The sequence below is a fragment of the Equus przewalskii genome, chromosome 18, assembly GCF_037783145.1.
Source record: "Equus przewalskii isolate Varuska chromosome 18, EquPr2, whole genome shotgun sequence".
Classification (NCBI taxonomy): Eukaryota; Metazoa; Chordata; class Mammalia; order Perissodactyla; family Equidae; genus Equus; species Equus przewalskii.
This window is the reverse complement of record NC_091848.1, coordinates 28,265,306-28,286,142: the sequence shown is the minus strand read 5'-3', so window position 1 is coordinate 28,286,142 and position 20,837 is coordinate 28,265,306. Positions and strand designations below refer to the sequence as shown.

The 20,837-nt window shown below is 40.1% G+C and overlaps 1 protein-coding gene and 1 long non-coding RNA gene across 17 annotated transcripts in view; one reads left to right on the top strand and one right to left on the bottom strand.

Moving 5' to 3' along the window:
• The window catches only part of LOC139077112 (uncharacterized), a 34,606-nt gene extending 18,945 nt beyond the window's left edge, over positions 1-15,661 (top strand). For both annotated transcript variants that reach the window (XR_011529407.1, XR_011529406.1), the window contains 3 exons: positions 5,886-5,946; positions 6,859-6,954; positions 11,032-15,661. This is a non-coding gene — a long non-coding RNA (uncharacterized lncRNA). The remainder of the gene's footprint in view (positions 1-5,885; positions 5,947-6,858; positions 6,955-11,031) is intronic.
• LPP (LIM domain containing preferred translocation partner in lipoma) overlaps positions 1-20,837 on the bottom strand; it is a 637,427-nt gene that overhangs the window by 21,182 nt on the left and 595,408 nt on the right. The gene's annotated exons all lie outside the window — the stretch shown is intronic.

Below are 20,837 nucleotides of genomic sequence, written 5' to 3'. Positions count from 1 at the left end.
GGAGAGAATGTAGATGGAAGAGATTACACAAGAGGCTCCTTCTCTATGCTGGTGCTCTAAAGCCAGGGACTGCTCCCCAGTGCTAAACTTTTTAACTTGACACTCAAGGCCCTTCAGGATATTGTCTTACCTCCCCTTTCCAGGCACCACTCCCACCATTCCCCCAATGCACTCTTCACTCCTGTCAACCCAAACTTTTTAAGACTTCCTGCTGCTTGTTCTTGCATGCTTTTACATCTACTCTTGTCTCTGCCTTGGAAATTTTTCTTAACAAGTTAGATGGCTCAACTTTTAGGACATGTGAGTGTTACCTCTTTTATTAAGCATTTCCCCAGCCTTCTCTTCTTTCACAGCACTGTTCATACATTCATTATAGCAAGGACCCCGTGTATCATGTTTGTACGCTATGGGAAATGCTATGACAAAGTGCACTTTCCAAAGCTGACGACACCAACACATATCTCATCCCACACAGTCTTCTTCCAATGTGATCCTGACAGTCCACCTGGAAGAGGTGAGGGCCTGGGAGGACATTCGTAATTGCCTGGACAATGGAATGTTGGTAGAAGTGATGCTATATGACTCCTGGATGCCATTCATAAAATGTGATATGGTTTTCTCTTGAGACACATATCTTTGAAGCCTTGAGTTGCCACGTTAGAGTTGGGCTATCATGAAGGTGCCAAGCTGGAGAGATTGCAGGCAGATTGAGGGAGATGCCTGAAGAATCCCAGTTGTTCCAGAACAGCTGTTCATGTATTCCCAGCCCAGGCACCAGACATGTAGGTGAAGTCTTTGAGAGATCTCAGACCCAGAAATCTCATGAGGGACCCCAACCAGAATTGCTTAGTTGAGATGCTATCAAATTCCTGACCCACCAATCTGATTCTTCTTTTCATAAATCATTCTTTTCAGCCACTAAGTTTTGGAGGGGTTAGGCATGTAGCCCATAGTAACTGAAATATAGGCACAGCTTCCATATTTCACTAGGAGATCTTCAAAGGCAAGGAATTAAAAAATATATATGTTTCTAGCACTGAAGAGTGTGAATGAAATACAGAAGAGATTGTTTGTTGAATAAATGCTTGAATGAATGAATGAATATTAACTTTTGGACATAGCTGCATAAAATTAATGCATTTTAACGTCATGAGGCTAGTTAGCTTTATTTAGCTAGGGTATTTTGAGCAACAATAATGCCCAAATGATATGAATGCAAAATAGACCTTTCTCCTTCATACAGGGGGCAATGTAGCTTTCAAATTCTGCAAGCTATTGTTATTCCAAGTAAAAAACATGAGAATAAATTGATACAGGAATATATGTATAATTCCTTTTCTCCAAAAGTATTCAGTACTATTCTTAACATCATTACAGGTGAAAAGACAAAAGCTTTCTTTCATTGTGGGCATCAGTTAATAAAGGCAAATTGTCTATTTAATTGTACAAAGAAATTAAGGAGTTAGAATTTTACATAGAATTAAAGAGTAACATCAGAGTGAGGATGATCTTAGGGTCATTTGGCCCAGTCAATCTGATCTGTAAATTCCCTCTATGGAATCCCCAGTTAGTCAGTCAGTGCTTGTGCAGCCCCTAGGACTGCCTGCAACATATCCAATCAGAGCAGACTTTCTTGGAAGGTGTGCATTCTACTGGTTGGTCTAATTGTTAAAACATTCTTTATTTTGATTTAAATGCCTTCTACCTCATTAGCCTTGCATCTGTCCTCTAAGGACAAATTTCTTGCCTTTTCTATGTAACAGCCCTAAAGAGCATTGAAAATATTGTTCCCTGCTTAGTCTTCTCTTTATTGGGATAAACACTTAGATTCCTTCAACAATTCCTTATGAGACATGACTTCTGTCATCTTATCCTTCTGATCATCCTCCTCTGCAGAAGTTCTAGTTTGTCAGATTCCCTTCAATGTGTGGTGCCCAGAAATGAACACATAATTTTACGAGCTACTGCTGCCTCTGTTCTGCACACTCCTCTTTATGAGAGCATCCAAAGAGTGTATTTACTTTTCTGTGCTCCTAGGTATTACTATTGATCTTGGGGTCAAATTCTCTCCCCTCAAGTCTTTTTTTTTTTTTTAAATGAACATCTGTCAAATTAAATGACCCTCTCATGGACTTGTATAGTGAATTTTTTAAGCTAAGAAAAGGATTTGACTTTTGTCTCTCTTAGATTTTATCTTGTCGGATTTGGGTCATTCTTCCAGATAATTGAGAATTTTCACAATATTAGTGACCATATTTTGCATATTACAATTCCTCTCATCCTTTACCTCAGATCAGGAAGTTCAGGTCAGATAAATTTCAAGAGCTACAATTTTGCTACTGTTGAAAGATGTTTGCCATCAGAGTCAGCATCAACTCTCCTTTTCCTACATCCCATCAGGCATCAAGACCTATTAATTTTCCCCACTAAATATTTTAATTCCATCCATTATTCTCTATCTCTACTATATTATTCCATCATCTCTCACCTAGGTAATTACAGTAGCCTCCTAACTGGCCTCTTAGCCTCTCCATTTTTCTCTTCTCCAGTCTTCCACCATATTGATCTGCCTACAACACAACAGCACATCAGACTCATCAGGAAATTGTAAAAAGTAAATATTCTTGGGTTACCCCCAGACCTATGTAATCATAATCTCTGGGGTTGGGGCTCAGGAATCCACAACTTTAAGAAAGTTCTGTGGTTGTGCCAGAGCTTCTTCATCCAGATTGGCTAGCATTTGAATTTTTATAAAGCAAAAAAGAGCAAAACTATGCAACCAAATGAATTTACTATAGGTATCTGGAGAATAGTTTTGTCAAGGATTTTGATTCCTTTCAATTACTTTCTGGAAACCTAGGTCATCTTAGGGTTGGAGGAAACCTAAGGAAGGAAGGAGAAAGGAGATGGGAATTGACATTTCCAGCACTAGATACCTATTGGGTACCAAGCACTGTGCTGGGCTCTTTCACGCATATTGTCCCATTTAATCCTTAAAATAATGCCAGTATGATAATTTTATTACTATTTTAGAGAAGAAGAAACTGAAGTTTAGATTTTTGATTTATATGCACCCAAAGTCACAAATTGGCACATAGGAATTAAACATGGGTCTGCCTGACTCCTATCTACAAGGTCTAGGGATTAATAAATACAAAAATTTCTTAAGCAAAGGAGAAACACTGCATCTTGTACGGACATATAAAATGATGAATTTGCACATATTCAAAGTGGTCTTATAGGCTTTAATTAAAGATCATACTTCTATGAGAAAAATCTATAGTGTAGTAGAAAGAGCCTTCGACTGGAAGTCAGGAAACAATACTAGTCCTGCCATGCCACTGATTTGCTGTGGGACGCCTTGATGGCTGTTTTCCTATAGCTGCTCTTCCCCTCTTTCTTTAGAACTTCCAAACTTTAGCTGGGTACACAGCTGCCCAGAACAAATATTATATTTTTCAGCCTTCCCTACAGCTAAATTTGGCCATGAGACTGAGTTCTGGCCAAAGGGTTGAAGGTGGAATGGAAACGTCCTCAGAGAGAAAGGGGACAACCTCATCCACTGGAATGCAGGAGCAGCCATCTTGGATCACTCAGTAGAAGCCACAAGCTGAGCATGGCAGAGGAACGCAGCAGGAGACTGGGTCCTTGCCTACCACTTCCTGGAACTCCTACTTTCTTCGGTGATAGAGAAATGAACATTGTCTCATTTCACCGCTATTACTGTTTTCTGTCACTTCACTTGAACTTAATATACTTGCTTTGTGATTCAAGTCCAGTTATTCTCCTTCTCTGTGCCTCAGTTTTCTTATTTATATAACAAAGAGGCTGGACTAGATGACATTAAGGTCCATTTCAGGTCTCACATTCTCTATGATTGAATGACATGCCATTAGGAAAAGATTCTGAATTGAAATCAGGATCTCAAAGAGAGATCCACACTCCCATGTTCACTCCAGCACTATTCACAATAGGCAACATATGGAAAGAACCCAAGTGTCCCTTGACAGATGAATGAAAAAAGAGAACGTGGTATATACAAACAATGGCATATTACATAGCCTTAAAAAAGAAGGAAATCCTGTTGTTCACAACAACATAGATGAACCTGGAGGATATTAAGCTAAGTGAAATAAGTCAGTCACAGAAGGACAAATACTGCGATTCCTCTTACATGAGATATCTAAAATAGTCAAATTCATAGAAGCAGAGAATACAACAGCGGTTGCCAGGAGCTGGGGGGAGAGGGAAATGGGGAGCTATTTTTCAATGGGTATAAAGCTTCAGTTAGGGCACATGAGTAAGTTCTAGAGATCTGCTGTACAACACAGTGCTTATAGTCAACAATACGGTATTGTACACTTTGAAATTTGTTAGGAGGGTAGACCTTATGTTAAGTGTTCTTACCACAAAAAACAAAAACAAAACAAAACAAAAAAACCCAAAGGGACACAAGGAAACTCTGGGAGGTGCTGGATATATCTATTACCTTGATTGTGGTGATGGTGTCCTGGGTGTTTGCATATGTTCAACTCATCAAACTGAACACATTAAACATGTATAGTTCTTTGTATATCAATTACATCTCAGTAAAGCTGTTAAATAAAATTAATAAATAAACCAGAAACTTCCTTCCTCCAGCAGCTTGGCTGACCTGCTAGTAGTGACTGGTCTCAAAATCTGTAAGTATGCTAGATCAGTATCAGTAGAAGCTACAGGAAGAGAGAGGGATCCATCCTGTCCAGATTGCCAGTATGAACAGCTATCAAGGAAGCACCTATCGCTGGATATTCCAGTGATATTCCGGTCAGCTCAGCCCTACCTAGAAGCTCATGAGACAAAGCTTGAGGCTTTGATAGTATCCACAAGTCTCAACTCAAAGCTTGTTCTGCCTATATCACCCCACGGTGGAGACAGGCGTGGGAATTAGATAACATTATAAATCTCAAATGATTAATTGTAATCATGCCCATGGAATTTCTTGGGATGGTGAATAACATTTTATGATCTATGATCATGAACATTTATGACTTGTTTATTTGCAAACACTCCCCATCAGGGCCAGGACTATGATAAAGCAACTAAGGTACTCAGGGAGCAAAATTTAAGGAGGCGCCCACTTTCAGGATCCTGCAAGTTCCTTAGCTTGTCCTTCAGTTTGGTTCCTCAGGAGCCTCATTTCCTAGCCCTGTTTCATCTTTTGTATTAACTATTTTTTTCTCCCAAAGAAATTCTACCTAATGGCTATGACTCATTTTAAATCTGCATTTTAACATTACCCATTTATTTCACATCAACTGAACTAACGACTATTTCTGCTGTTCCCATTGTGAAATATCATTCACAGTTACAAGCCCATTCTAGGCATTTCATACATCCTCATTGCCTTACATGTTTTCCTGGTTTCAAGAACAGATATTTGCTGACAACTTGTTAGAGTTCAAGATAAAGCATATGAAACAGACAATGAAAAGAAAGTATACAATTGCTCAGGTCATAATGATAAGCTTTCATCCTTTAGCACAGTACTTTCTAACCAACTAGGCTACTAACCTACAAGTATATTTTCAACAGTCTTATCATTATTTTCCAAAGCCTTGAACTACAAAGGGCCACACTGAATATACTGCCATCTTTCGAAAGCTTTCTCTTCTAATTTTATGGTAATCCTACCCACTTATCATCTGAAATAAAAACTCAAGAGTCTTCTTTGACTTCTCCATCTCTTTCATCCCTTACACATCTAAGGAATCAACCAATCCATCCTTGCCCGCCTCTCCATCCCCACAGCTTGCACCCTAGTTCAGGTTCTCATCATTCCTGGCAGTACAGCTGCAACATCATTCATCAGCAATCTTTCTGACACCAGATTTGCTTTATTCCAGAAGTCTCATACTCAAATGGAAGATTCTGAAAAACAGCATCAAGGAGTGACATGCTTTGTGTGTAAGTAATAAACAGTGGGAGCACTGTGGCAAACTGCAGAATGTATGCCCCACCCAAAGGTGGAAGGTAATTCTCAGTTCTAGTTGATTGTTGCCAGGCAGAAATTGAGAACTCCACTTTTCAGCAGAAGCCGGAAATCTAGATTCTCCCAAATTTTAAGTTTCAAACTAGTTTAAATAATTTAAGAATCGTTTGAATATCAAACAAAATACATTTGAAGATATCTGGTGTGAAAGCAGCCAGTGTGTGACCTCTGCCCTACTCTAGTTGATCACTCTGTCAGAGCTTATTTCTAAAATAGAGACAGCATCAGATCTCTGCCTTGCCTGGAAGCCATAAAAATATCCCCCTATGCCTATAGGAGAAATCCAACTCCTTGGCAGTCTAGTAAGAATGTTCACAACTCTGTGGATACACAACCATTCCTCTTATGTACCCTATATTCCAGCCAATTCAAATTGCTGGTATTTCCCTGACTACGTCCTATACTTTCTCCCTTGATGTCTCTCTTCACATTACTCTTCCCACTTCATCTTTCACTGGCCAACTCCAGACTCCAGCTATTTTTGGCCTATTCTCTGACACCTGCCCTGAGTGAGTCCCTCTCAGGCAGGACTCATTGCTACCTCTTTCTTCATCCATAAAACTTTTACTGGTGTCCTCTTGCAGCATTTGCTACCCTGTGTTCTGGTTTTGTGTACATGTCTGTCTCTTCCACCCTATTTTGAGCTCCTTGAGAAGGGACCAAGTCTTACTCACCTTTTGCATCCCCTAGCACAGTGTCTGGTACAAAACAGTAGGCATGCAGTAAGTGTTCCTTGACTAGTGGACAATTAAATGAAAGCAAAAATTCCAAAAAGCTTTTAAGTTGATTTTGTTGAGGTTAACATTGTGAATCCTCATCTGGTTTAGGTGAAACTACACTTCTTAGAGGAAAGCTGGGTTTAGAAGACAAAGGAAATAGCCTGGATGTTTGCGCAGCAATTATAACCATTTTCCTTACTCGAGGTAAGCAATAATAATACACATGTAGCATCTTTCTTGGTTGAGTTCTCAGCCCATGGCAGATAGGATTTCCTTCACCTTGTGTGTGTATCAATTTGCTTCAAGTTCACAGAGTCAATGTTTGGCAGAAACAATAGACATGAGAGCTCTCAATTTCCACGTCAGTGCTCTGAGTTCCAGAGCATACTGTCTCCATCATCAGTGTTCTCCTTGTCAAGGGTACACGGCATATACATCAGAGGAAGTTTATGAAAGAAGTTGGCTGCAAGACCCGCTTAAATATGCTTCTCACTCACTCATGTTCCATCAAGGAGAACACATCACAGACACTCCAAACAGTTACCTGGAGAGAGGACCATTCCAAAATTCTAGATAAATAATGTGTTTCTTGCAAGTGAAAATTCACTTCATGGTATGAATTTTTTGGTAACTCACTAATCCTCCCTCAAGCCCACTGAATTTTTTATTTCTCAAGATTTTTGCCATCCTCCCCCACACTTTCTAGTGACAGGGGGATGACTTCCGGGTTCTGAGGCTATCTCAGCCTCACTGTACAATCAGGAGACACATCCCCCCATACAGAGGTCTCATGTCTGCAATGCAGCACAGAGTGCGGTCACTTAATAACACTCTGATTATGTCCCTCTGGGTCCTTCACTGGAAAACAGCAGGCACCACGCCTTTAAAATATGATTTTTGGGGTTTAATTACAGTTTGGTAAGATATAAGGCAATAGTGAAAGGCCTCAGACTCAGTGAGTATGAAAATAAAGTTTACGCTTCATTTTGGAAGTTCCAAAGTTAGAGTTTAAAACTTGGGACTTTAATTTTGATGTTACAATGAGAAGCAGCAGAAGTGACAACCCCAAAGTGTTGCATTGCCACCTTTATTGGGTTCATATCCTATGTGACATGGATTTTATATGTATTATCCAAGATCCTCAAAACAACCTTGAAAAATAGACATCATTATTCCCAATTTACAGATAAGAACACTAAGGCTGAAAGAGGTTAAATGATTTTCCCAGTGTTATTAATTGGCATGTAGCTGGGTCAAGATGCAAAAATTAGCCTTTTTGATTCTGAAAGTCCACACTTTTTCCAGCCCACTGTGCTGCAAAGAACATATCCAAGGAGATGGATAATAAAAATGATACATACTTCCCAAATTCATTTTTGCTTAGAGATGGAATTTTGAATTTTCCACTATATATGGATAAATATACTAACCTCTAAACTCCCTTGGTATCCAAAATAATTACCTTATTGACTAAAGAGAAGCTGGAAAAATATCCTCCTTCACTGATCAACTCCCTGCAGTTTATTTCATACTAGGGACAGATACTATTTCTTAAAGCATAACAGAGTTTGTCTTTAAAATAAAAATTCATAGAAAGCCTTTCCCATAGGGAGTTGGATTGTGTTTTGAACGCCGTTTTTCAATGAATTCTGAAGAGAAGAAGAGGAAATATTAATAAGTTGAGTTTTAAAGTAAAATTGACATTGCCAAATGAATAATATTAGCCAAAGAATAGTTGAAATATAGGCAGGCCAATGCTTTGACCATCTGGTGCCTAAACTCAGATCACGCAACTATTACACATCAGGAGGAATGCACATAAGGCAATAGTTTAGAAGCTACCATCAGAGACAATGGTTAAACACAGGAGGGAGACAGAAAGAACAAATACATAACGTAGTTTTGAAGTATGATAAGAAATATGATATCTCTGATTAGCTTTGCAAATTAATAGTATTCTAAGAAGTTGACAGAGAGGTGAAAATTCTTTTTATTTTTTGTGAGGAAGATTCACCATGAGCTAACATCCACTGCCAATCCTCCTCTTTTTTTGCTTGAGGAAGATTAGCCCTGAGCTGTCATCTGTGCTGATCTTCCTCTATTTTACATGTGGGATGCTGCCACAGCATGGCTGATGAGTGGAGTAGGTCCGCGCCCAGGATCTGAACCTGCAAACCTTGGGGCACCAAAGTGGAGTGCGTGGAGCTTTAACCACGTGGCCATGGGGTCAGCCCAAGAGGTGAAAATTTAAGATCTAACACTTTTTAGGGAAGTCTTTCTTTAGACAATACTTCTTCTCTGTGCTCCAAATCTAGAAAAGGGAAGTGTGGGATGTGGGAGAAGAAGAGGGACCAGAGATATTTTCTCAAATAATCTGATGCTTTGGATACTTCAACATAGAGAGGCAAATGAGTGAGATCCCAGGATTCACTGAGAAGGATGAGATGTTCAGAGCCCAGAGGAGGGATTTACAAAGGACCATAGGATGCCTGAGACGAAAGAGCTGGGGGATTAACCAGTCCAACCAGACCATTTTACTGGTGAGAAATTGCAGCCTGGTGATGAAGTGGCCAGTTACACTGCTGAGTGGAGTCAGAGCTGCTGTTTGAACCCAGGTCTCTTGGCTTTCAGACCAGTGTTCTTCTCACTTCCACAAGACACTAGTGGAAACAATGGGGTAATACACGGCTATCACGAGAAGTCAAGGTGTATGCCTAATAGTTCAGGTTGGTGTCAGGGCCCTTTGTGACAAATACTTGAGGCCCTTGGGACTGAAGAGAAGAGGGATTTGGCCCAAAGACTCAATACTTATTTCTCCATGTTTTCCACTTATATAAATTCAAGACCAAATCAAAAACGAGGAGAATGGATAAACGAGTTTGGGGGTATATTCATACAACAGAATAGTGCTCAATAACAAAAAGGAACAGATCGCTTATACAACAGAGTAGATGAATGGATGAATCCCCCCAAACTGCATGTTGAATGAAAGAAGCCAGATACAAAAATAAATATGGTATGACTCTACTTACCTGAATTCAAAGAACAGACAGAAATAATTTACAGTGACAGGAGTCAGAAAGTAGCTGCCTCCGAGGGTGGCAGGTGGGAACTGGTTAGAAAGAGTCATGAGGAAAATTTGTAGGGTGATATATACAATTGTCAAATCTCCTCAGGAGTTTAGAGGCCTCACCAGAGATGCTCAGGATCTAAGCATTTCATTGCATGTAAATTATGTCTCATTTAAAAATGAGAAAAAAGAAGAAAGCATATTAATAAGTGATATTATAAATAAATATATTACAATATGCTAATATGTAATGGATAAAATATAAATAAAATAAATAAATACAAGGAAAAACATTAACTTTATACCTCATTTAACATAACGAATGTCTTAGCTAGGCAAGGGTTTAACTCTCAAACGCAAAAGAACAATCTAGGGGCCGGTCCAGTGGTGCAGTGGTTAAGTTCGCATGCTCCGCTTCAGTGGCCCGGGGTGCGCCCGTTCGGATCCCTGGTGTGGACATGGCATCGCTTGGCAAGCCATGCTGTGGTAGGCGCCCCACGTATAAAGTAGAGGAAGATGGGTACGGATGTTAGCTCAGGGCCAGTCTTCCTCAGCAAAAAGAGGAGGATTGGCCGTAGTTAGCTCAGGGCTAATCTTCCTCAAAAAAAGAAAAAAACAAAAAATCCAAAATTATGTTTTTTTCTTTTTTAAGGAAGGACATCATTAGAAAGGGATGCTCTATTTCTTTGCTGCCTTAAATAGCTCCTATTCATAACTTAACCTTTTTTTCATAATGAGATCTGTAGCTCTTTCAATCATCTCTTTCAATCAACCCTTTACAGAGAAAAGTTAAACAACAATTTTAGAGGAGGAAGGGATATTTGAAATCATCTGGTTCAAGCATATAACCGGGTAGTTGAGAAATCAGATTCAGAAAGGGCAGGTGACTTTACTGGAAGAGGCAGGACTAGTAGTTAGTTTTCTAAGGTTTCAGGATGAGCAGTTTTCAGTGTACCACACTGTCCCACAGCCTTGGGAGATGCCCTAAAGCTAGCCCACATTTAGACATCCAACTTTATAGAGCACTATCACTGAGAACACTAAAAGCATTAAGGTACAGATTACAGAGATTGTTTTTCTAAAGTGTCTTCATGTGGCTGACAAAAAGAATCCACAAAGATTGTGACTCATGAACACATTTTATCGCTGGGCTGGTCTTAATGAAGGATCATATAACCATAGTCCTGGTGCTCTCCTAAATCCCCTGACAGGTCAGGGACAGTCTGACGACCCCACAGCCCACAGCAACCTCTGCATTGGGACCTGAGAGGAAGAAAAGCAAATCCCCAACAGAGCACCCTGGATGCCTGCCACATCAGAGAGGTACACCTTTGCACAAAATGAGCCTGAGCTTGCTCTGGAGGCCGGAGGGAGCCAGAAACAAGGCTGGACGGGGACAAGAATGGTACTGCATTTCAGAACAGGCCGGGAGAGAAGTATGGCTCATGCCATTTCATATCATGGGCAAGTCACTTCGCTATACTTTCCTCATGTATAAAATGAGGATAATATCTCTTTGTGGGGTTGAGAAAACTCAATGACACAGTGGAAGTCCAAGTCCAGCCCTCTACAAATCCATGGATTCACTGTGGTAAGAGGTGACAGAATGTCTTCCCCTCGCCTTGAGAATAGCAATATGGCTTCCTTCCCCATGGTCAATATCTGGTCCTTTAGGTCTGAGGAAGATGTGGTGGATGCAGTTCAAACTCAGCCTCAAGTGACCCCAACTATCCCCTGAATTTACACATACTGGTTCCCAAACAGATAAGGGGTGCAACTGAACTACCACTCCCTGCCCCCACCAACAGCTGGAAAAAAAAAGAAGGCAACCTTGAGTTTCCGAGAATATGAAGGAATAAGAAAACACAGGGCTGGGAAAAACTACCTCTGTCTAGTGTTAAATCTTTATGTCCTTGGGTATTCTAGGAACTAGGACTGGAACAATACCAATTACCCTAAATTAAGTTGATTGGTTGGTGCATTTTTCTCATATCTTACATGTAAAGGAGACATTTATAATTTACTAGTTGTGGATACTAAAACTCAAGTTCAGAAAAGTACATATCCTCGATGGGCTGTATAACATTGAAGTGGTGAAAGTGGGTTTACACTCAGGCCTATCTGATTCAACCTGATGGCTTCTCCTCCTCTCTCTTGCTGTTTCCTCAAACAAATTACCCTTTTAGCAGATGTGTTCGCCCAGTCTTGGCAATGATTACCACATTTACTGCTCGTCTTAGAAGAGATGTGCAAAATGTTTGCTGGAATCTTGGGGGCTCTAACTATAGAGTAAACATCAGTTATCCTTGTCGACCTCATAAGGGAGTTCTGGGCCTTGAAATCTAACCTAGAGTAACAATCGACACTTGCAGATGGCTCTTAGATATTTAGATAAGACTCTATTAAAAGCACTAATAAATCCATCTCCCTGTTTATACACCAGACTGTCTGCCAGTTTCAGAGTTTAAAGCAGCCTTGTATAGGCCAAATGCCTTTCCCTACTGGTAGGTGCAGTCAGAGGCCTCTTTTTCCTAGAGAATTTTAGGTAAAGGAAGGAATCCTCTTTGGTGATTCTTATCAAGTTGTGAGAAGATAGACGTGTAGGAGATACGACTGCAAATTGTGACTCCTGTCCCCTGGTTTTAACTTCCAAAGTCTTATAAGAAATTGCATTTCAGATTTTCAAATAGGGAATGAAAACTACTCATGTGAAATGAAACTGCTCCTAACCTGAGGCTGTCTATTTTCAAGGGGCAAAGTTCTTTCTAGAGTATTTTGAGAGAAAGAGGAGACAGTGAGGGGTGAGGGGCGGGATAAACCCAGCTTTTCTACGTGACCCTGACCATGTCAAATGCTTAGTACCTACAGAGCCTTAGGAAAGAACATGGGTTTAGAGTTTCCAAATGTGGGTTTGAATCTCCCCCATTATTTAGAAGCAAATTTACGTCACTAGAGATAGCGCTTTTTAATAATACGAGTTAACATAGATTAATCTCTGGCCCGAAGCTGTTCCACACTTTCCCATACTAGACAGATAGAGAAACAAGGTTTCCAAGGCTCCTGACTTTCTTAAAGTCATAAAGCTAAAAAGACGCAGTGCTAGGATTCAGACCCAGATCTTATAAAACCAAGGGCAAGGCTCTCCTTATTTCATTACCATTCTGCCTCCCTTTCTTGACTCGAGCAATGACCCCTTTATATTTCCTAACTTATTCTTGTTAAGTTTTTCTTTTACTCTTAAAGTAATGACAATACTTAGACAGACCTCTAAGGTGGAAAAGATTCCAGAAAGCAGGGCTGCAGGCGCAGAAAAAGCAAAAGACGGCTTAAATGCTTAATCACTGGCCATCAAACTTGAAATAGGGGCACTTTCAAGATTTATCACAAACCATGGACAAGGTCAGCAGCTCAGACTGAATTTTTCAGTTGGCTATGAGGGTGACTATTGTTCTCCTTTCCCCTGGCCAAAAGCAACCCCATGTAGCTATGAACACAAAGAACAGATGTCTTAGGCTGGAAATTAGGCAGGGATCCCAGATTATTTCTCAGCTCTTCTCTACCTCTAGAACCCATCAGTCTAGGAACAGTCAGAAAACAGAATAATATTATGTTTTTATTGAAAAAATATCGTGAATATACACATAGTGTCTTGATTAAGGATAGTGCAAATTCCTACTTCATTCATTAACCATAAAGAAGGCAAACATGTCAGCTTCCTCATCTTTAAATCATAAGGATTTAGAAAGTATCTTGAAAAGCCTGTGAAGCTCTGAGAGGTTAGGATTTTATGCCACATAAACACAAAGTTAGGCAACCAAGCTGGCCAAAAAACCCACGAATCGAGTCTCATGAGTCCAAGGCCCTTTTATGGAAAGATATGGAAAAGATTAACTCCGTAACTGGAAATATTTTAATTTCTATTCATTTGGGCTCTACTGCAAGTAATACAAACCATTTATTGAGTATTAACAAGCAATAAGAAATATGCATCAATTAAATGTTTTATGAAAACCTAGGTAGTGCTTCCAATAGAATTAAGCAGCTCATGGAATCAAACTGGAAAATTCATCCATGCATTCATTCGTGCCCTGAGCCCCTATTGTGTACAAGGTATAATTATAAGCCCTTCAGGGATAGATCATGGATGCCGCCCTTGTCAAGTTGCTCACACAGAAACAATAAGAAGAAACTCCATACAGGATTGGAAAGTTGACAAAGCTGAAAAGTCATGGAACACCCAATGCTTATTGTAGAAGGTGAGGGCAAATATGACCACCCTAAGACCAGCGTCAATTATTGCTATAGACATATGAACACACAGGAATGTTTTGTGCATGCCCTCCTCCAAGTCTGTAGACTAAAGAGAATAAGCTTTTATTTTATGCTTAAAGGGACAACATCAAAGAGTTTAAGGCTCAAGATGTGGGGAAGCCAAAGCTCAAACAAAGAGAAATCAAAACAGTAGTTTGGCAGTAGAAGCTTTTGATACATTTTTCTTTATTCTCCCTCTTCTTTAAAGAAAATTAAAATAAACATTTCCCAGAGTTTTGAAAAACCTAACATGACCCTACAGTTCTAGACAGAAGTAATATATGAAATTTATCTGAAATAAAAGGCAAAATTGCCTGAAAGCATTTGTTCTAAATCCTAGCAGACAGGTGTTCACACTATATGTAACAAAGCATTTGTTTCCTTATCAAAAATTCAAAGACATGTACAGGAACAAGATGCAGATGAGACAATTGTAATGGTTTCCCTGAAACAAACTATTGTCCTTGCCTATGAAGACTGGGCAGAAGCCTTGTCCTTGATTCAAGAACTGCTACCTTATTATTATGGACACTCTTCTGTTAGGTAGGAATGAGCATAGTCACCTTGCCCACGCATAAGATACAGCCTTTCCTTACAGTAGTGAATGTCCTTTCTTTCTGCCACTAGTGATGGTTGCTGGAGTTATTTCTCACTTGCCTCATAGCTTATTCTCTAGTAGTGTCAGGACTCTGTGAATAATTATTTTATCTAACACTGAATTAAATGTGCTTCCTTTTGGGTTAAAGGATGCAACTAATTTGTATGTGTCTGTGATACAATGAGGACAGGCAGGAAGGAAAATATACTGAACCAGGTAGGAGTTAGTTCTGCCAACGAACTCTTCCCAGGACTTTCAGTGAGACAATACTCCTTCTCAGGATGGAGTCGCCCCTTCGGTGAAACGAGAAGGCTGAAATGGATTCTGTTAAGCTCTATGAATTGTTATACTCATTCATCTCTGAACTACTGGGACACAATCCATCTGTAATTTGGGAGCTGCCCACATGTATTTTCACTGATCATTCAGCTCTTCTCACTTGGTGTCCCAGATGCTATGGCAAGATCTAGGATTGCATTATCTGGTCCATGGGAAAAACGTAACCTATGAACATTCATCCATTTATGAAATAAACAGTTATGGAACATCAGCTTTCTGTAAGGGCTTGTGCTAGGCACTGTTATAATGAACTAGACAAACAGGTTCTCTGCATTGCAAGAGCTCACCACCTGGTGGGAGAAACTGAGGAAATAAACAGATAAATTAAAATTTCAATGGTGCATTTTATGGTTGGATGGTGAAAAGTTCTTTAGGGTCAAAGATGAGAAAGCAGGTAACTTCCCCGGTGGGGAAGGCTGATGGCATGACATCTGAACTGCTGGGATAATCAGCCAGAGGAACTCCATGGAACCAGGCTCAAATATTTTATACTAGCATTCAAATTAGCACTGGACCTCAGGCCTATATAGGAAAGCAAACAAATAAAAAACCAAAAGAACCCAGACAAACTCAAAACAAACAAGCAAAAGAAATAACCGAAAAACGAAAACTGAAACCATGGACAAAAACTACGTTTGATGAAGGATGAAAATACAAGATGCAGCCTGAGAGAACATTTCTTTATGTTCCAGCCACTTGATACCACAACATGCATCAGCATGCTGACAAGAGAACAGGGTGTGTACAGAGACAGGTGAAACTTCAGACCCAAGGTAGGAAACATTTTTGTGGGACCGAATATACAGGTTATATAGACATTTGATGGACTGACCATTTTTTAATCTAAGTTTTTAAAAGGAGGGGTTTGTGGAGGATTTTGGTTTAATAATGAAATCTCAGTCTTGTTCTTCCTGAAGTGGGCAAAACTAACCTACGATAAAATAGCGATCCTTTTAATAGTAATGTGAACAGTACAATATAAACATATAAACATGGAATATACCCTGAAAAATATATGTCTAAACATATTTTTCTCTTCCGAATGAGGAGAATCACAATACATCAATAGTCTATACAAAAAGAATTAACAGTGCTTGCTGGGGGTATCCTCGAAAAGACAGGTTAAACATCCTCATAATTTCTTGGGCACCTAGGGATTAATTTACTTCTTTGTGGTTCTTGGTTGTAGGAAAGATTCTAAAGAAAATAAGTGAACTTGGGGCTGGCTGAGAGTGTAAAGTGGCTGGATTTGTAAGTGAAGACATTTTGCTTAGTGAAATCTTTCATCAGATAAACTGCCAAGGCTCCACCAGCCCTTCAAGAACAGACAAACGTGTTCAAACCAGTTTTGCCTGCAGACAGAAGGATGCTAATTGCTTTACCCAGATTCTCTTGAACCTTCTTGCATGCAGAAGCATAAAAATAGCCAAGCTGTATACACTGCCTCTAGGATCCAACTCTCCACCTGTGGAAAGGAATGCAAGTTTCAACTCTGTCTCACTGCCACAGGTTTGCTTTGCAGCCTAATTACCAACTAAGTTTGATGACAGTATAACTGGCTCCAGGGGCTTCTTGTTCTTTCCAAACAAAACAAAAACCAAATTCCTGAAGCAAGACTTGAAATGTGCTGCTGGGAATCCAGAATCAGTGATGCAATTCCAAACTGGGGCTTGTCTCCTCCTTATCTTCACATCATCAGCTTCCCTGGAGAGCCTGTCTCCATAAGTGTAGGCCAGCTTTGACAAATATTTACTGACAAATGACTATTATTTTAATAGTAATAATCATTTGCCATCATTTGCTGATTTACAGCCAACAACACTTTCATAGACGCTATCTCACTTGATGGCTACATGTCTGTGAGGAAAATACGCAGAGTAGGGCTCATTAATTTATTTAACTGGATGAAAGTTTACACTGCTGCCGAGTGGTAAAACTTAGAGCAGGAGATCCAGTGTTATTGATCTGTCACATGCTTTCCCCTCTAGTCCTTCTTTTATGAAGGAGGATGACTCTGGACTGTTAGCCACTTGAGATAGTTCAGAGGCAAGAGAACCAGGACCCCCTCACCAGCCTACCTAGGAATCCATGGTATAACCTAAGCTATCTCTGCAGTGTATTACCTTCAGAAGAGCTGACTTTGACAACATGCAAACCTATTTAATGCTGAAATGGGCTGCCCTTGAAATGGTAGCTCCCTGCCACTGAAGATGCTTAAGCAGAACGTTGATAATCACCGACCTGGACAACTGTAGAGGGGACTCCTTTATTGAGTGAGGCTTTTCAAAATAATCTCTGTTTAGAAAATTGTGAAGAGTATTAGCTTTTAATTGCTGCCTAACAATCTTAGTGGCTTAAAACAACATACATTTATTATCTCATAGTTTCTGACAGTCCGTGCATAGTTTTGCTGGGTCCTCTGCTCTGAGTCTCATAGGCTGCAATCAAGATGGCTGAGATGCATTCTCATCTGGAGGCTTGACTGGGGAAGAATATGTTCCCAAACTCATTTAGGTTGTTGGCCAAATTCATTTTCTTTTAGTTCTATGACTCAGGGCCCTGGCTTTTTGTTGGCTATTAGCAGGAGGCCACCCTTAGGTCCTAAAGGGTGCCCACAGTTCCTAGAGGCCACTCACAGTTTCTCACTTCATGGGTTTCTCCAACATGATCACTTACTTCCTCAAGCGTACAAGAAGAGTCTCTCACTCCAGTCTGTTAAGATGGGCTTTGATATAATGTACTGTAATCATGGTAGTTATTGCAATACCTTTGCCATCTTCTATTGATCAGAAGCAAGTTACAGACCCCACCTGTACTCAAGGAGAGGGAATTACACAAAGATGTTAATAACGGCTGTCACATTAGAACCTGTCCCCCACAAGTGTCTATGTAGAAAATATAAGATCTTTTGCAACTTTCTTTTCTAATCTCTCAGAATAAATACTGCAACTTTCCATCTACTGGAGCCTCACTGAAATCCAGGAGACACATATTTAACATCATCCTTATGAGACCCTCCTTTATTGTTCTGAGGGGAGCAGGTGGTAATGCATATCCAGAGAGTGGAGTGCTTAGCTCATATGGCCAACAACAGTCATCCTGATGATACATAGTAAGTACATGTAGCTTGATACATTATCATAATGAAGGAGGTACTGCTTTATCATGGAGATCTAGATTGAGAGTCAAAAGACTTGGTTTCTCATCCAGTTTTCCCAAGGACTCGTTGTGATCTTGGACAAGCCACATCCAAAATGTTATGATTCTAACATTATGTTGAGAAAAACCCCGTAAATTCTGAGAGATCTCTCTGACCCAGGTCCCCACCCAATCCATACTGTGTACATCTAATACCAAGAGGGACTGGGGGATCAGGCCCACAGGGTTCTCTGCTTGCTGTCCAGGCTCCCTCCTTAGAAAGTGTACCCTGGTCAGATAGTACAGACTGGATATGTGCCCAGCTAGAGACCAAAAATGTCACTTTAAATCCAGGCAAGTGGGACTGGGATGAGGTATGGCTGCTCAAGCCTAAAATAATCAGGAATCTCCAGCAGCTGTTGAGACAACTACTACCAGGAACTCCCCTCTCCCCTGGCTGTCCGGCCTCAAATCCTTGAGCTCTAATCCCTAATTTTGCTCTCCAGACAGATATCTAGATGATCCTATCCATAGTACCCCATGACACTCTCGGTCTTTGCACTATCGCTGCTTTCAAAGCTATAGGGATGTTGCCATGCTGTAGGAATGTGCTGCTCATCTCCCTCCTCTCCATCCCTTGCCAACTCAGATGATCTCAACCAAAGTCCATTAAAATATGGAGCTCTTGCCTGGCCCCATCTCCTAGTAGCCCCTTGTGCATTTTGGGGAGCGTAACAGAATGATGATAAAGAAATCTCAGCATCCTCGCACAGATTACTTTCATAATCCAGGCCACAGACCCTTGCTGCAAATCTTACTTAAATCTATTGCCCATCTATTACAAAATATAAAACACTGTAGGTTTGAGATTTCACAAAAATCTTGACACAACTTCAATATTTCCATGTCCCAAAGGATGGTTGATTTGTGATGCAACAGTCAGTTCAACAATCCAGGATAACCATGGAATTTGAATAGGTTCCCAGACTCTGCAATGATCTTGGCCCATAATGCTGAGCCTCTTACTATATATAACAAGACAGATCAACACGTCACTCAGAATTGTACAGGTACATATAGAGACCTCTGGGGTTTGCTGAGTGCACTGGAAGTTGCCCAGAAAAAATCTCCTTCGCTGTTTCTCAAGTGTGTGTGTTTGTTGGCAGCAGGGCTATTTTTAAACAATATTTAGACTCTGGGGATGGTGCATATTCTATTTTTTCATCATATAAGTTTAAAAAAGCTTTCCTGAGTTCTATATTTTTTACCATCAGTGTCAAAGCTTAGATATGCCTGAAAATGATAAAGAGCTTCTGTTTTTTCTGGTGTGTGTGGAAATTACAAAAAGTGTCCATTTCTTCCCTTTGCATACATCAGTCATTATATTTTTACAGAGCTTATTCATATCCCTGACATTTATACATGGCAATTTATACTTGGTGAAATTTCTTAACATGTCTTTTAATCTTCAAAATATTCTTCTGAGTCAGAGACGGCAAGAGTTAATTTTATTTTACAGAAGTGAAAACTGAGGCTTTACAGCATTTTCCAGGGTCAGATGGTAGGTACACAGCAAAGCTGGGGTGAGAATTAAGGTCATTCTTGTGCCAACCATGAACTTTTTCAACTCAGTGTTATTGCCTCAGATCATAAGAATTCAGGTGTCGACTCTGCCATTTTTAGCCATGTATTCGGATTATTCTCGTCACCTCTCTGAGCTACTGTTTCCTTATTAGGAACATATAGCTGGTAATATCTGAAGTTTGTACCTCACACAGTTGTTCCAAGGATAAAATGAGAAAAGGCATGGAATTGGGTCTTCTACTAGAAAGTGTTAAACAGCTGTAGAAGAGCATTTTACTAGAGGTATAGGGCATGCATGTAGATTTGGGGAGGGGAAGTGGGTAACTCCCAATGGCCAGAAATGGTTGAGGTTGTATCAAGGTGGAACGAGGCTATAGGAACTGGCTGGATCCACAGCACAAAGTAGTCTATGAAAAGCTCCTGGGAAGGAGCAGAGGAGTGTGTGACTCAGCGAGACAAGGACCATGAGTTTGGCATTCTGTAAGAGGTGGGAAGGAATGGTGATTAGAAGGTAGAGAGAGGAGGTGGAGAGAGTGAAGCTCTTGTTCAGATCACACAAGAATGATGAGAACTAGAGAAGGGTTCTAACAACTGGCTTTCACAGAAGATTCTTGTGCCTAGGAAAGGGGTATCCCATTTGTTTTTAATTTAGCAAGGCAATATAGAATCCTCTATGTGCTGGCCACTAGGGGGGATATGGGGACCAACAAGATGTGGTCCTTGCCTTCAAAAGTTCATAGCCCAGTGGGAGAAAGAGACAGAGGAAAATATAGGTATTTTGAGAAAAATGGAATATTACAGGCACAAAGTTAGATCATAATACTATACACATAACATATACATATATACACAATATATATTATATGTAATACATACAATACAATATATGCCATCGTATTAATGATAATACAAGCTAACAGCCATGAAGTGTTATGAGGGGACCGGGCCCTGTTTTGAGCACTTTACATATATCACCTCATTTAATATCCACAACAACCCGAGAAGATGCTGGTGTCCCTTAAGATTCCTGATACACAGACGAGGACA